This window comes from Mustela erminea, chromosome 9 (assembly GCF_009829155.1).
Source record: "Mustela erminea isolate mMusErm1 chromosome 9, mMusErm1.Pri, whole genome shotgun sequence".
In the NCBI taxonomy this organism is placed as follows: Eukaryota; Metazoa; Chordata; class Mammalia; order Carnivora; family Mustelidae; genus Mustela; species Mustela erminea.
Genome location: NC_045622.1, coordinates 73,829,969 through 73,846,100, shown reverse-complemented (window position 1 = coordinate 73,846,100; position 16,132 = coordinate 73,829,969).

Genomic DNA, 16,132 nt, shown 5'->3' with positions numbered 1-16,132 from the left:
AAGCAGCCTCAGAGCCACAGATAATTGTGCTACCCGGCTATTTGGTTTTAACATTTTAAAATAAAGTTACGTTAAAGTAAGTAAAATTAGGGGTGCCCGGGTGGCTCAGAGGGTTAAAGCCTCTGCCTTCAGCTCAGGTCATGATCTCAGGATCCTGGGATCGACCCCTGCATCTGGTTCTCTGCTCAGCAGGGAGCCTGCTTCCCCCTCTCTCTCTGCCTGCTTCTCTGCCTACTTGTGATCTCTCTCTCTGTCAAATAAATAATAAAATAAAATCTTAAAAAAAATAAGTAAAATTAGAAATTTATTCGACAATACACTAGTTGCACTAACCAAGTTTCAAGTGCTCAAGAGCCTCATGTGGGCAGTGACAATCGTATAAAATATTGCTGATATGGAACATTTCTGTCATTGCAGTGCTGGTCCAGATAATTTCAGCCAAAAAAGTTATTATCTATATTGTTTGTGAAAATAAAGCAGAAAGACTATATCAGTGTTTTCAGAATATCTAGACCTTAGATTAAATACACAACATCACCTACCCAGGATTTGCCTTACAGCAAAAGCATGGTTGATACCTTCAAACAATCAAGGTGCTTTTGAGGCCAGCCGTTTATCTGTTTAAGTCAGCTTTCGCTCTCAAAGAAGACCAGGGATTATAACAGCATCTTCTCGAGAATCCAGTGCAACCAGTTTCTTACACCAAACACAAAAATAAACTCGAAATGGATTCAAGATCTATATGTGAGACATGAAACCACGAAGCTCCCAACAGAAAACACAGGTACTAATTTATTTGACATTGGCCTCAGCAACATCCTTCTATGTATGTCTCCACATGCAAGGGAAACAAATGCAAAAATAAAACTATGGGGACTACTCAAATAAAACGTTTTGCACGATCAACCAAACAAAAGGGAACTTACTGAATAAGAGAAAATATTCTGATAAGGGGTTAATATAAATTGTATCATGAACTTATACAACTCAACACTAAAAAGACACAAACAATCCTATTAAAAACGGGTCAAGGGGCACCTGGGTGGCTCAGTGGGTTAAAGCCTCTGCCTTCGGCTCAGGTCATGGTCTCAGGGTCCTGGGATTGAGCCCCGCATTGTACTCTCTGCTCAGCGGGGAGCCTGCTTCCCTTCCTCTCTCTGCCTGCCTCTCTGCCTGCTTGTGATCTCTCTCTCTGTCAAATAAATAAATCTTTAAAAACAAAAAAACAAACAAACAAAAAAACGGGTCAAGCACTTGAATAGACATCTGTCCAAATAAGACCTACCAATGGCAGAGAGACATATGGAAAGATGTTCAGCATCACTAACCATCAGGGAAATGCAAATCATAACCACAATAAGATACCATCTTATACTTGTCAGAATGGCTAGAATCAAAAAGACAAAAAATAACAAGTGTTGGTGAGGATGTGGAGAAAAAAGAACTCTCATGCACTTGTCACTGGGAATGTAAATTGGTATAGCCATCATGGAAAATAATATACAGGTTCTTTAAAAAATTAAAATATAAATACCAGACAGAATGGGAAAAGATATTTGCAAACAACATATTAGATAAAGGGCTAGTATCCAAAATCTATAAAGAGCTTATCAAACTCCACATCCAAAGAATAAATAATCCAATCAAGAAATGGGCAGAGGACATGAACAGACATTTCTACAAAGAAGACATCCAGATGGCCAACAGACACATGAAAAAATGTTCCACATAACTCAGCATCAGGGAAATACAAATCAAAACCACAGTGAGATACCACCTCACACTAGTCAGAAAGGCTAAAATTAACAAGTCAGGAAATGACAGATGCTGGTGAGGATGCGGAGAAAGGGGTACCCTCCTACATTGTTGGTGGGAATGCAAGCTGGTGCAACCACTCTGGAAAACAGCATGAAGGTTCCTCAAAAAGTTGAACATAGGGTTACCCTATAAAACAGCACAGTGCATAATGTCCTTCCTGTCTGAGTACCTTAGGATGGAGACTTTGAAGTCTTGATGAAAACTGTTGAAGAAACTGATAATGTTCTCACTTTTTCAGCATTCTTACTAAAGCATCATAAATCTAGGCCAGCTGACAGTGATTGTTTAGAGAAAAAGCAAAAAAAAAAAAAAAGTCTCAAAATTGTGTCATAGAATAAAAGATGATAGAGCTACACCAGGAATTTTAAAAAATATAAAGATATAGATATAGTCATTAAATGAGATAGATCTCATTTAATAATATATTTATCATTATCAAATGTTATTCAATATTTAAATATTATATTTAATATTTATATTAATAATATAATATATATGAATATTTAATATTAAAATGATCTATTTATCATCATTAAATGAGATAATGCACATACAGAGCTTAGTATAACACTTGGCACAAACTGAGTTCTCATTACATTTTAGCTATTCTTTTGATTCCTTTTTTTAAACATAGAAGTTTAGTTTCTTGTTTAAAAAGAGATTTGTTTTAGAGAGAGAGAGAGCATGAGCAAGGGGAGGGGCAGAGGGAGAGAGTAAGAATCTCTTTTTTTTTTAAGATTCTATTTATTTATTTGACAGAGAGAGACACAGCGAGAGAGGGGGCATGAGCAGGGGGAGCAGCAGAGGGAGAGGGAGAAGCAGGCTGCCCGCTAACTAGGGAGCCCCATGCAGGACTCGATCATGACCTGAGCCAAAGGCAGCCACTTAACCAACTGAGACACCCAGGTGCCAGCAGAATGAAAATCCTAAGCAGACTCCACGTGGGTCATGGAACCCAACACAAGGCTCAATCCCAGAACCCTGAGATCACCACCTAAGCCGAAATCAAGAATTGGACGCTCAACCATCTGAGGCACCCAGGCACCCCAGAAGTTTAGTTTCTAGTCCGAGTATATGCTCTTTCCTCCTTCTCTTATTTATTTATTTATTTATTTATTTATTTATTTATTTATTTGACAGGCAGAGATCACAAGTAGGCTGAGAGGCAGGCAGAGAGAGAGAAGGAGGAAGCAGGCTCCCTGCTGAGCAGAGAGCCTGATGCGGGGCTCAATCCCAGGACCCTGGGATCATGACCTGAGCTGAAGGCAGAGGCTTTAACCCACTGAGCCACCCAGGCGCCCCTCTTTCCTCCTTCTCTTAGGGTGACGAATCTCACAACTATGTGGAGCCCTTTTGATAAGCTCTCTGCATATATTGTCTCATTTAAACCTCAAATAACCCAGCGAGGTAGGTACCATTATTATACCAATCTCCAGTTAGAGTAAATATCTTGCCCAGAATCACAAAGCTTGCAAGTGGTAGAGGAGAGATTTTGTGCACATCATCTGGCTCTAGAGCCAGGACTTCTAATCCCCATGTAAGAAATTCCAAAATGAGTTGCAAAATCCTTTCACATTAATTTATTATGTGAAAAGGTTCAGAAAATATTGACGCCAAAATATAAAGCCTTATATATGATAAGACAAACTTTGCCCTCTAATACCTACTGCAAAAAGAGGTTGGGGACATAGATTTAGAAACAAGGTTGATTCTTGATGATGACAATAATGATGATAGCAAACACATATAGTACTTACTTTGTAACAGACTGTTCCAAGTGCTTTATATATACTAACCCATTCAATTTTCACAATAACCCTATAAAGTAAGTACTATTATTATAACTATTTCTAAAAAAAGGAAATGAAGCAGGGAGGTTTAGTGACTTACACAAAACTTCACACAACCAGTAAGCTTGAATCTGGGATTTGAACTCAGATAGTCTGACTCCAGAGTTCACACTCCCACGCACCATACTAGATTGTCCCAGTGCCGCTCTCCCACAGCTAGTGATCTCTGTTACTGAAGAAATCATTCAACCATGACTACCCCTGCCATGTTGAACTTAAAATTCCTCAAAATTGGGGCACCTGGGTGGCTCAGTTGGTTGAGTGTCTGCCTTGGGCTCAGGTCATGACCCCAGGGTCCTGGAATCGAGTCCCACATCGGGCTCTGCCTGCTGCTCCCCCAGCTTGTGCTCTCTCTCCCTCCCTCTCTCTCCCTCTTTGCCAAAGAAATAAATAAAATCTTTTTAAAAAACTTCCTCAAAATTGAGGCTATAAAGTTGTTAGCCTTATCCGAAGAGAAGCATACAAATAGAAAATTTAAAAGAGCATATCCAGTTGTGTGTAATCTGTTCCCTTAGGGCCACTGGAATTCCTATTCTCCTCCAGTCCCTCCCACATTTGCTTATTATTTCTTTATCATTCGCATAAACACACACACACACACACACACACACACACACACACACACACACACAGAGAGCTCCTTTAGAAAAACTCAACCATTATGTTTGTCTTTCTGAATTATTCTGACTCTTTGCACTTGAGACTTGTAGCTCCTTGAGTCGCAATATGCCTGAAACAAAAGAGGAGATCAGTTGAAAAACATGAGTGGATTTTCTTAGAAAATTGCATGCTTCCATCACAGGCCTGTTGTGAGGATCAAAGTGAGAATGTGCGTGATCTCGCTTTGAAAATTCTGAAGGCCTTCAGCAATGTAAGGGATAGTTATTGTCACCATACTAAAAACAAAACCCCGAGCTCTCTTCCTAAAACAATTCCCCAAACACAGCATCAACGGGAAGGCAGAGCTGTGGTTCATAGTCTTTCTTTTTATTGGCTCGGACTTTAGAGTTTTTGTGTGTTTTTTTTTTTTCATAGCCATTAATATCTGTTTCCTTGGAGTTGCACAAGGCTTGCACAAGCTCACTGAGACTGTGCAATAAGATTCGTTTATGAATTGGCCAACAGATGACACCTTTTTTTCAAGGAAATTTGCATTTGTCATTGCAATAATTGAATTCACTGCTCAACACATGAATAAATTCCTCAAAGAAGTCTTTGTGTTGTGCTTGGGATTAAGAGTACTTTTTTCTGTCAAAGCAAGGCAAATTCTGCCTGAAATGAGTTTCTTTCTGCAGCACAAAAAAAGTGAGTGGGTGAAAAGATGTTAAGACAATCCTTTGCATATGAAGACCTCAGTTGAACCAACTTCCTCTATGACCTGAATAAAGTCAGAACATTTCTTGGGACCTTAGTTTTCCTAGCTACAGAAAGGGGAGGATGGCCTAGAATTCTGTGATCCCTTCGGACTCTAATATTTTATGATCCTATGAATCTTCCCTCCAGAGATGCCCAAAAAATTAAATATGGTATGTCTCACCCTAACAATGGAAAAACCTTAGTGTTCCAGAAAGAAATGTAAGACTTCAATCTATCTGCATGATAATAAAAAAGTACCTCTAACTTTATAGTTCACAGAGTGTTTTCACATATATTATTTCATTTGATCCCTACCATAAATCTTTGAAATAGCAATTTTTATTCCATTTTACAGATGACGAACTTGAAACTCAGAGTGAGTTGTTAAAAGTCTCTTCCAAAATTCCACACTTAGTAAATGGTGAGTCCAGGACTCAAAATGTGGGTCTGGAGTAGTATAATTTTACCTCCTACTCCATGATGCCTGACAACTTACTACAGGAGATTTTTATTCCTTCCTTATGGGTTGCAGATGTTGGTATTGAAAATTATGCCAGGGACGCATATATTCTTGCATGAAATGATGATAATAAATTGGCTGAGCAAGAAAGTTGAACTCTTACTGAGCCTATTTCATAAGCATCATAAAGGCGAAGGTCCCACAAGCAAACGAAATGCTGAAATGCTGTATCTCAACATTCATATGCTTCTTCATTCATTCATGAATTCAGCACAGATTTGCAAGCCATTCAATATAACCAGGCATGGTGCTAGGAGACAACAGCATTGAATAAGACAATGTATAAAATATATAATATAACAGGAAAAATAGACAAATGGGAATTGTTACGAATCTTCTGCTAAGGAAAATTTAGAATGTTACAGGAACAATTGAGAAAAAGCATGTGACTTTTTTTCCTCAATGCTGCAGCCTTCCCAAAGAACATGGCTTTCAAAACAAGAACTGGAGAAAAGGCAGACCACTGCTCACATAAGCAAGAGGGAGATGTAAACAAGAGGGAGATGTTCTTTTTTTTTTTTTTTTTTTTAAGATTTTATTTCCTTATTTGACAGAGAGAGAGAGTACAAGCAGGCAGAGTGGCAGGCAGAGGGAGAGGAGGAACCCAGCTCCCCGCTGAGCAGGGAGCCTGATGTGAGACTCCATCCCAGGACCCTGGGCTCATGATCTGAGCCACCCAGGTGTCCTGAGGAAGATGTTCTATGGAAGAGCATGTGCCAAGGCAATCCTTGCTTTTACTTTTAAAAAGTTACTGCTGCTTTCAAAAATACGTTTCTAAGATTTTTAAAGTACAAAAATGATGAGTGTGTTGTGTCAAAGGAAATGATACAAAGGTCTGTAAAGAATAAGTTAATATTCTAGCTCTAGCCTCTTCCCATTTCTACTTAACCAGTATGAATTGTTCTTGTGTAGAATACCCCACTTCCTCCCATCATACTGTTATGATGTAGCTAATTTGTTTCAAAGTGCTTGAATCCAGACAGTGTGATTTTACTTCGGGTTCATTGGTTTAAGTCACAAGCCAAGACAAGTCAGTAGCCCTAATTCAGACGTGGTTACTATAATTGCATCAGTTATCTTCATCTTTGACCAACACAAAGACATTTCACTGATCAGTATAGTAAATGTCAGAAATGGGTTTTTCACAGATGAAATTAGTAGCTTATTAGCATCACAGATGTTTAAAATGGATTCTCATTGGTCAAATTGGTGGTGTTCAATTACATACGACTGATCTAAACTCTTTTAGAGACACCCCACTTCCTTGCACGGATAGGGTTTAAATGTCTAACAAGGTCTGCAGCCTGCTCCCTCAGGGGAGGTATCTAAGACTTGACTCTAAAGAGTACTGATCCAGCAGCACCTGGGTGGCTCAGTTGCTTAAGCGTCTTGCCTTCTGCTCAGGTCATATTCCCTGGGTCCTGGGATCGAGCCCGGCACTGGGCTCCCTGCTCAGTGGGGAGACTGCTTCTCCCTCTCCTGCTCCCCAAGCTGTGTTCTCTGTCAAACAAATAAATAAAATCTTAAAAAAAAAAAAAAGAGTACTGATCTAGTTTGTTTGGGAGGATTTCTGAGGGCCTGATACAGACCATAAGGAGAACAGAATCCTTCCCTGCCATATTGTCACATCTGGCTCAAGGGAACCTGTCACGCAAGATGGTGAGCAAAACAACTAAAGGACGGAGCGGAACTTAGCTGAGCTTCTATGACTGGTGATATGACCTGTGTGTGCTTGCTTGTTATAAACGCTCATGAATGAAGTGGGATTGGGTCCGAGACTTACTAACTAAACCTACCTAAAACTTTCTTTTTTTAAGATTTTATTTGTGCATTTATTAAATATTATCAAATAGAAAGAGAATGCCTGCACGCGTGCTTGTTCAAGCAGAGAAGATCTGAGGGCGAGGGCAAGGGAGAGAGAGGAAGAATCTGAAGCGGACTCTGCCCTGAGTGCAGAGACCAGACCTGGGGGGGTGGGGGGGGATCCATCCTACCATTAGGAGATCTCCACCCATGACCAGATCTCTACTTCTGAACTCCACCAGAGCCAAAACCAAAAGTCAGATGCTTAACCAACTGAGCCAGCCAGGTGTCCCAAACCTACCTGAAACTTTTAAGAGGTTAATATTATTTACTAATATGACCCTAGTCACATTTAATGCATGACTAAATTGGCTTAGATAAGTTCACAGCACACACAGATAGCCTCACGCACACATACTTGTAAAATTTTATAAAGTAAAAACCTATCATACCAGATTCATTTTTTTTAATTTAAAATTTTTTTATTTACATGGGATGCATCTAGGTTAAGGGAGAAAGATATAATGTAATTTGTTTAAAGACTGAAAAAAGATTCCATAGAGTAGATATACTTGTTTGTTCTACCATTTACCAGATACCACTATTAATGAATATTTTCCATTTTATTTTTGTTTCTATGATTATACGGATTGCTATAATAAGCAACCTTGAACTTAGAACCTTATTTTAATGTTTCTATTTCTATGGAATGTATTTTTTTAAAGCAGGATTTCTAGAGGTAATGGAAGTTTAATACACTGAAATGAAGTCTATTTTAATATGTATCACCAGATTACCTTCCAAAAAGCCTGTCATAATAGACACATTCCCATATCCCATTAATTTATGGGAATAGCAGTTTTCTAGCATCTTCTCCAAGTCACAGTGGTATTGCCCTCTTAATGTTTTGCCAATTTGATGGGCAAAATGATGCTTCATTGTCACTGTGTTTGGCATCTCCTTGATTACTGAGGTTAAGCCTTTTGTCTTATGTTTTAGGACTTTTGGATTTTTCCTTAAGTGAATTTCCCATTTATATTATTTGCTCAATTCTAAGGTTTATTTTTTAAGATTTATGGGAGCATACAGAATAATAGAAAGATTGTTTTGTTTGTAAGGTAGTTCTCATTTTTTTCTAGGCTACCACTGCTTTTTAATTTTGTCATGGTATATGTGTCACTTTAAAAAACATCTATCCCTTATATGTTTATTAAAAAATTAAAAAAACAAAAACCAAAAAACATCTCTCTTCCATCATAGCTTCAGGGTCCTGTGAACAAGAAGGCTTCCCTCATAACAGGTTTCTACAAACATGTTTCCAAACTTTCTAAAATTTTAATTTTATTTTAAAACATTGAAGAATGTAATTCCTCTGTAATTTTTCAATAAGTTGTGAGTAAGGGGGTCTTTTTCTTCCAGGAAGGTAGTCAGTGCCACATCTCATATCTTTTTTTTTTTTTTTTTTTTAAAGTAGGCTCCATGTCCAGCATGATGCCCCACACGGGGCTTGAGCTCATGACCCTGGATCAAGACCTGAGCAAGAGTCAAATTTTAACTGACTGAGCCACCCAGGTGCCCCATACATCTTATATCCTAAGTTCTCAAATGCATAGATCTCTCTTTAATTTTTTTTAATTTTTCTATTTGACTCCAAAGCTTGCTTGCTTTTTTTCTTTCTTTATATTTTTCTACATTCCTGCCACTCTTATATTGTGAGAACAACAGACTTCTAATAAGTCCTACTTTCCTTGGCTGGTTTTTATTTATTAAGAAAAATGAATTAGTGGCCCCTGTGTGGCTCATTCGTTAAGAGTCTGCCTTTGGGGGGGCGCCTGGGTGGCTCAGTGGGTTAAGCCTCTGCCTTCAGCTCAGGTCATGATCCCAGGGTCCTGGGATCGAGTCCCGCATCAGGCTCTCTGCTCAGCAGGGAGCCTGCTTCCCCCTCGCTCTCTCTGTGCTGCTCTGCCTACTTGTGATCTCTCTCTCTCTGTGTCAAAGAAATAAATAAAATCTTAAAAAAAAAAAAAAAGAGTCTGCCTTTGGGTCAGGTCATGCTCTTAGGACCCTGGAAGAGAGCCCTGCTTTGGGATCCTTGCTCAGAGGGAAGCCTTCTTCTCCCGTTCCCACTTCCCCTGCTTGTGTTCCCTTTCCTGCTGTGTCTCTCTCTGTCAAATAAATAAACAAAATCTTAAAAAGAAAAGAAAAGAAAAATGAATTAGGTAAAACAGCAAATTATTTAAAATTTTAAAGTTTATTATTCAAATGAGAAAGGAAATGGAAAACAGGTCGTAAGTCTGGTTCACCTAAGAGACTCTGGAAATGTCCCTGGCTTCCCTCGCCTTGCTCATCTGCAAACTTGGCATTTATAATTTCCACTTATTCCACAGGCTTATTTTAAATAGCGAAGCAAGTTAGACACCGAAAATAATGTGTAAATTCTAAGTGGCATTACACGTGTCAGTTACCCAATGTCATGTAGGATGCAATATGTGGGATACCTAATTCTTTATGGACTATGCTTGGATCCGCAAGCATGACCACCTCTTATAAAGCGTCATGAGCCTGCTCTCGTTTCTCCCTGTCAGAACAGAGGAATGGTCTACGAGACGTTAAAATCACATGTGTTTTCAAAGCCCTGGCCAACTAATTGGGAGGAACTATAGAAAACAAACGGCAATGATGAACAATGCGGGGTAGAAAAGCTGCCTCCCCAAATCCCCAGGTTAAATAGACTTAAGAATCCCATGTTGTGGCCTGGCCTGGGGAGGATTCTAAGAGGATCATTCCCCCATGGCAGCCTGGGTAAAGGGTGAAAGGTTAACAGGCCAATCCCAGGACAAGGTGTTGGCCCAAATTAGGTGTTTAGAACATTTGCTGAAGGACTTAAGTCTGCTGAGTTCTTTATTTCCAACAGCAAAAGTGTTTAGGGAACAAAAAAAGACTTTTGTAAGGAAGAATTCAAGAAATCTAGTTGGGTCCTCTCTTCTCCAAGGGAACCAAAAAGGTTAAAAAATCCACCCCCCCCCCCATTTCAAGGAGATGAATACAAATAAAAAGCAATAAAGCTTGTTTTGTGTTTTGGGAATGAACATAAATTGGTTAACAGCTCCCTTGCGTTTGGAATTACTCTTCCACTGAGACCAAGCAGAACCACCAAGAAGTACTTATGATTACCTAGTACTCTGGCATCTAAATACTTCCAATATCTTTTCTGCATTTTAGGACAATGAATTATCCAGGGAAATCCAAGGCAAGGGCAGGAAGAAGGAGATAGTTTAAGAGCTGGAGAAAAGAAGTGTAATTGGACACCTGCCTCACGTTATAACCCCACACACTCCAAAGGCCAGAAGAATTTTCTGCAGTCATCCTGCAAAGTACTTAAGCAATGACTTTGGCTATGCTGTTATCCAAAGATGGAATTCTATAGCGATGAGATCATGTGCCTGGAAGATGACATTTTTGAGGGGGAGAAAAAAGCATTTCTTCAGGCATTTTTGTACAAGACGCTCTGAAAATGTGCCTGGCCAATTTCATCTAGCACCAGAACTCTCATATGATCTCTCTGAATTCTGATGATGTCAGCATAGATAGAGCACAAAGAATCACATCAGTAAATTCATGAAACAGGCACCAATGGAGTAAGAGTTTACCTCGATTTTGCAAGAAAATTTTAAACCGTTGCTGTGGTACCTCACACTAACTCCGAACTCCATAAACTACAAAATTTAGAAAATATCATATTAGATTCAGATAAAAAGGTAAATAGTGGAGGGACAGTGGTGGTGGCAATTATTCTGTTTACAGAAAGAACTGTGAGTAGAATTCTTTCAGATTGCAAGATGCCTTAATGGATTTCCATGTGGTATGTAGGAGGCAAAAATGTGAATTATGACCTTCTGTGTAAGAAAAAATAAAATGCTTCAAAGGCAGATGAAGAGCCTGAAACCCCAATCCTTAGCAACATGAAATCATTCTCATCTCTGGTCTCTTGTAACCAAGTGCACATTTTCAAAAAATGCCTGCTGGAGGTTGAGGTGCTCTCTGTGGAAGATGGAACAAGACCATCTCTCCTGGAGAGCCATCCCAGATGGCCCCACACATCCCTAGCTGCTTCTCCCTGTTTTGCTGCCCTCAGACACCTGCAGGGAACACTTCCTTCCAGGTGTCCTGCCTTCCTCCCTCCAGGGCGTTTTTGGTCTTTGTTTCCCTGTACCTGGTCGAGAGCCCAGGACGTACTAGTTTTGAAGTAGAGAACTGAAAAGTCTCTCATTTTATTTTATTTTTAGATTTTATTTATTTATTTGAGAGACAGTGAAAACCGGAGAGAAAGCACGAGTGGAGGGGAGGAGCAGAGGCAGAAGCAGAAGCAGAAGCAGACTCCCCACTAAACAGGGAGCCCAACACGTGGCTCGATCCCAGGACCAGGGGATCATGACCTGAGCCGAAGGCAGACGTGTAACCCACTGAGCCACCCAGGTGCTCTGGGACTCCCACTGTAGAAAGGGTTTGACCTGCTGTTTTTCTGCTAGGCCCCATTGACTCATGTTTCATATTTTGCCTCTGAATAAGCCACAGAAGCTATGTTCCCACTCCAAGCAGGAAACAAGAAAGTTTATCCTAAGCCCCACACACCCCTGACAATATCTAAGAAGAGCCAGATCCCAAACATGTTCCAAGACACCAGCTTCAAACAAACCCCAGCTGACACTGGCATCAATGTCCCCTCCTTCAGCAATTTAGCAATTAGCAATTTTACACATTCCCTGGACCCTGATAAATCCCTAATCCCAAACCACGATGAATCTCATTGTTCTCTCCTTTCCCAATCTCCCACATACTCCGTCTGCTATTCCCTGTCACTCACGCTAGTCAACAAACTGTTCCCACTTTCTCTGGCTTGCGCTTGATTTCTATCCTGTGTGAAGCCAAGGACCCTGTTGGCTGGTCCTGTGGGACCCTCCCCTGTGTTCCTGGACCGGCCTGGCTGCACCATGAGAAAGTTTGGTTAAATTTTGTTAAATAAAGGGAGCAAGGAGGAGGAGGCCCTCATGAGCACCTAACCTTTTCAGGAGTTGTGGGGAAAGGTGGGTGCAGAGCCTGTATTTATTCCGCAAATAGTGATTAACGACTTATGACCTGCCAGACACTGTGCTGGGTTGTGGGGATAACGACAAGTGAAACTGGGTTTTTGCCTTCAGGCAGTTTATAATCCCCTAGATCACTGAAGCCAACACAAGTCACTGTGGAGAGGATGTAGCCGCGAAAAGAGGAAGAGGATGGGTAGCCTGAGAAAGGAGGTTTGAATCCTTCCTCATCATTCCCAACCTGGTTAACTTGATAACCAATTCGTGTTAGTGCAGCCTCTACTTATGTCACCTCCGTGGTCCAAGTCTGAATCATACCCACTTTAATAAGTGGCTGGTAAGAATCAAGAAGAGAACACATGCTACGACATCCGGCCATCCCTGGCACCCCACACGCACTCAGGTGGGTCTATGTTCCTCTTCACGTTAATGAAAAGTGAGGGTAGAATATAAATTTATTTCTGTGCTATGATGACAGCTATGTAATCATTATGCATGCTTCTGGGCCAACACTAGGAGAGAGAGTGCATGAAAAAATAATAAAATCCATGTAGAGGGGGATTAGAGGTGATTTTTCTCCCCTCCCTCCCAGGCTTTTTATTATGTTTCACTGATCCTTGGAAAATAAAAGAGTTATAATTTTTAAAAGTCCAACTTATTGGGGCACCTGGGTAGCTCAGTGGGTTATAGTCTCTGCCTTCGGCTCAGGTTATGATCTCAGGGTCTTGGGATCGAGGCCAGCGTCAGGCTCTCTGCTCAGCAAGGAGCCTGCTTCCCTCTCTCTCATTCTCTCTACCTGCCTCTCTGCCTACTTGTGATCTCTGTCTGTCAAGTGAATAAGTGAAATCTTAAAAAAAAAAAAAAGAAAAAAAAAGTCCAACTTATTTTAAGATGAAGAGAATAAGAGATATCCTTATGGAAACAGGCATGTAAATTTATTATTTTCCCAGTAGAGATAGTTTGTAGAAAATGAAGTCATAACATGTAAAAGTCTTTCTTCACCATGAGAAAATTAGAGAAATCTAAAATTCTCCAAGCCTGATTTTGTTCTTTCCACAAACCTTCCTTCTTGTTCTTTCACTGGCATTTCAAAAGCTTCAGGCTGAAGAGAACCCTGGCAAAGCGCAGAAGAATTCCCAGTTTTGCACAGTCAAGAGAGTATACCCCTGGTTGAGCACCTCACCATTTCCCCATGGGGTGCTTCCTTTGGTTTATACCAATCTGAGGACTAGGAAGATAATATAAACATGGGGGGGGTGAGCCCCCAGAGAATGAGGGGGCCTCGAACAATCCAGCTATTAAATTCTTAACTATGAGAACACAGTACCAGCTAAAGAAAATTTCTGAAGTTAGACCCCCATTCACCAGTCTTTGGCTCCTGGTTAAGATGCCTGGGGTCGGAGTGACCTTTCTAAGTTGTAGGTCAGGTCATGAAGCTGCTGAAAGGCTTCCTGTGGCTCCTGGATATCACAAAATAGGCGCTAATCTCACTGAGAAGTCTTTTATATTGGGACATGTCAAATTCATGATGTGGAGATACAGCTTTCTAAAGTTTTGGTTTTTGCTTGAAATCTCAAATTTCACCATTAGCCACAGGTACTGTGAGTTGGTTTTCTTGAAATGACAGGTCCATTGCATTCCTTTGCAAGAAAATGTCAAGTGCCCACGTCTGAATAAGCCCAGTTTGTTGCTCTTTCATGTAAAAATGCCATTTCATGGAAAAAGCCACTAGTTCAGCCTAGAACTTCAACCATCGGACAGGGCTTGCCTTAAAGTAATCATCACGTTCTGGTAAGAAGACGTGCCTCATATGCACTTCCTAGGCTATCACACAGAATATTAAAAAGATATGTACTCAAGCGTCAAGATTTGACCAATTAATGATTTTCACTCTTAATTCTCAAGAGAGGCTGGGATTTTTTTTGTTTTCCGGCAAGTGAGGAGTGGTGAAAAACACAAAGATTGTTCTAGCCATGCTGTGCGCTGGTTTGTGCTAAGCTTCCGGTTTTACCACCATTGTTTTTGCACCATCAAGGTAAATGTCAACCTATCAAAACAGGCAAATAGCATCTGAGCATCCAGTAAAAATAGTTTTGGGGCACCTGGGTGACTCAGTCAGTTGGGCATCTGTCTTCAGCTCAGGTCATGATCTCAGGGTCCTGGGATCAATCCCCACATCCGGCTCCCTGCTCTGGGGAGCCTGCTTCTCTCCCTCTCCCCCATCCCCACTCATGCTTTCTCTCTCTCTCTCTCAAATAGATAAATAAAATCTTGAAAAAAAAAAAAAGTAAAAATATTTTGACCTCACAGACTCACTTTGAATGACTGTGTAGACCACAGGTCATGAGGGCCAGGCCTGTGTCCCATGGAGCACTGAAGCCTGCTCATACTGGCATGCAAGAGCTGATGGTTAATTTTTTTGAGAATTTTTGTAAGACGCCTGACGTCACATCAGTGGTTAGACATGATCCATGGTAGGAGCCTTTACTCCATGGAAGTGAGTGGACTTACAAATCAGGTTCTCTTCCAGAGACCTGTTTGTCCTCCGTCTACCAATATACCACTGTCTCTGTCCCTATTTCCTTGTGAATCAAAGTGGTGAATGATATTGAGTCAAACTCCCTCTCGCTGTTCCCCAGCAGTTTCTCAGGCCCTTCCTCCTGGGGGGAAAGAAAAAAGCCCCTACCAGAGGCCACTCTCATGTTGCTGTGTATGCCTAAACACCCAATGGCCGGATTTATTAACTTCATATCTTTAGCGAGGAGTTCATGTCAGACCTACCACAGGCCTAAAGATGGCTCCTGCTGGGCCCCCAGGACGAGGACAAATGTTTAGGCTAAGAGTGGGAGCGCGGCATGAATAGACCTAAATTAGGCCGGGTCTAATAACCCGTTTACTAACACCTGTATTAGTCCTCTATCACTAGGGGTGAACTGCTGTCGGACAAGGCATAATCCCATAAGCTTTCCATTTGCATATCCCTCATTAGCTGATTAAAACCTGAAGAAGGCAGGTTTCTGCAGCTGGTGGGCCCATTCCTTCACACTGTCTGCCTGGGTGGTTTGGGTAATGAAGTCATGTGGGTGGATGTGAGGTTTATATGTATGGAAGGGATTAAGAGCATTAGGATTTGTGTGAGCTGATGTTGCCATATTCTCTCTACTGGAACCCAGTAATTGGATGGGAGGAGAAATGGCAGACCCATTAGTTTTGTCTGTTTACTCAGGAGCAGGGTGCTAGAGATTCAATTTTGCTTTCTTTGGCTCCCTCGCCTTTGTGCAGCAGGCCTGCTTTGTCTCCTCCAGCCCTGAGCACCTCCAAACGCCAGCCAGCCCCACTAAGGCGATTCAGCCACAAAGGAGAGACGTCGGTGCCTCGGGGCCCGAGGAAGAGAAAATGCAGCCCCGACTCAAGTACTACTTGAAGGCAGTCCCATCCTGCTAACCCAATCCTGGGAGACAGAGCAAGAGATAATTGAAATTTATCAACACTTCTGGAGTCCTTTTTTGATTATTTTATTAGTTCTCCACGTTTGGGATTAACAATCCTCAGCATCAAACGCACCGCAGGCTCCTTACTTGGGAAATGAATGGTTAGACATTTCGGGAGTCTTAACAAAGCAATTGTTGTATTTGCAGGGTTTGCATAATTTTAATAGACGAAAAATAACACGAAGAAAAAATCCATTTCCTGTGCTGTTT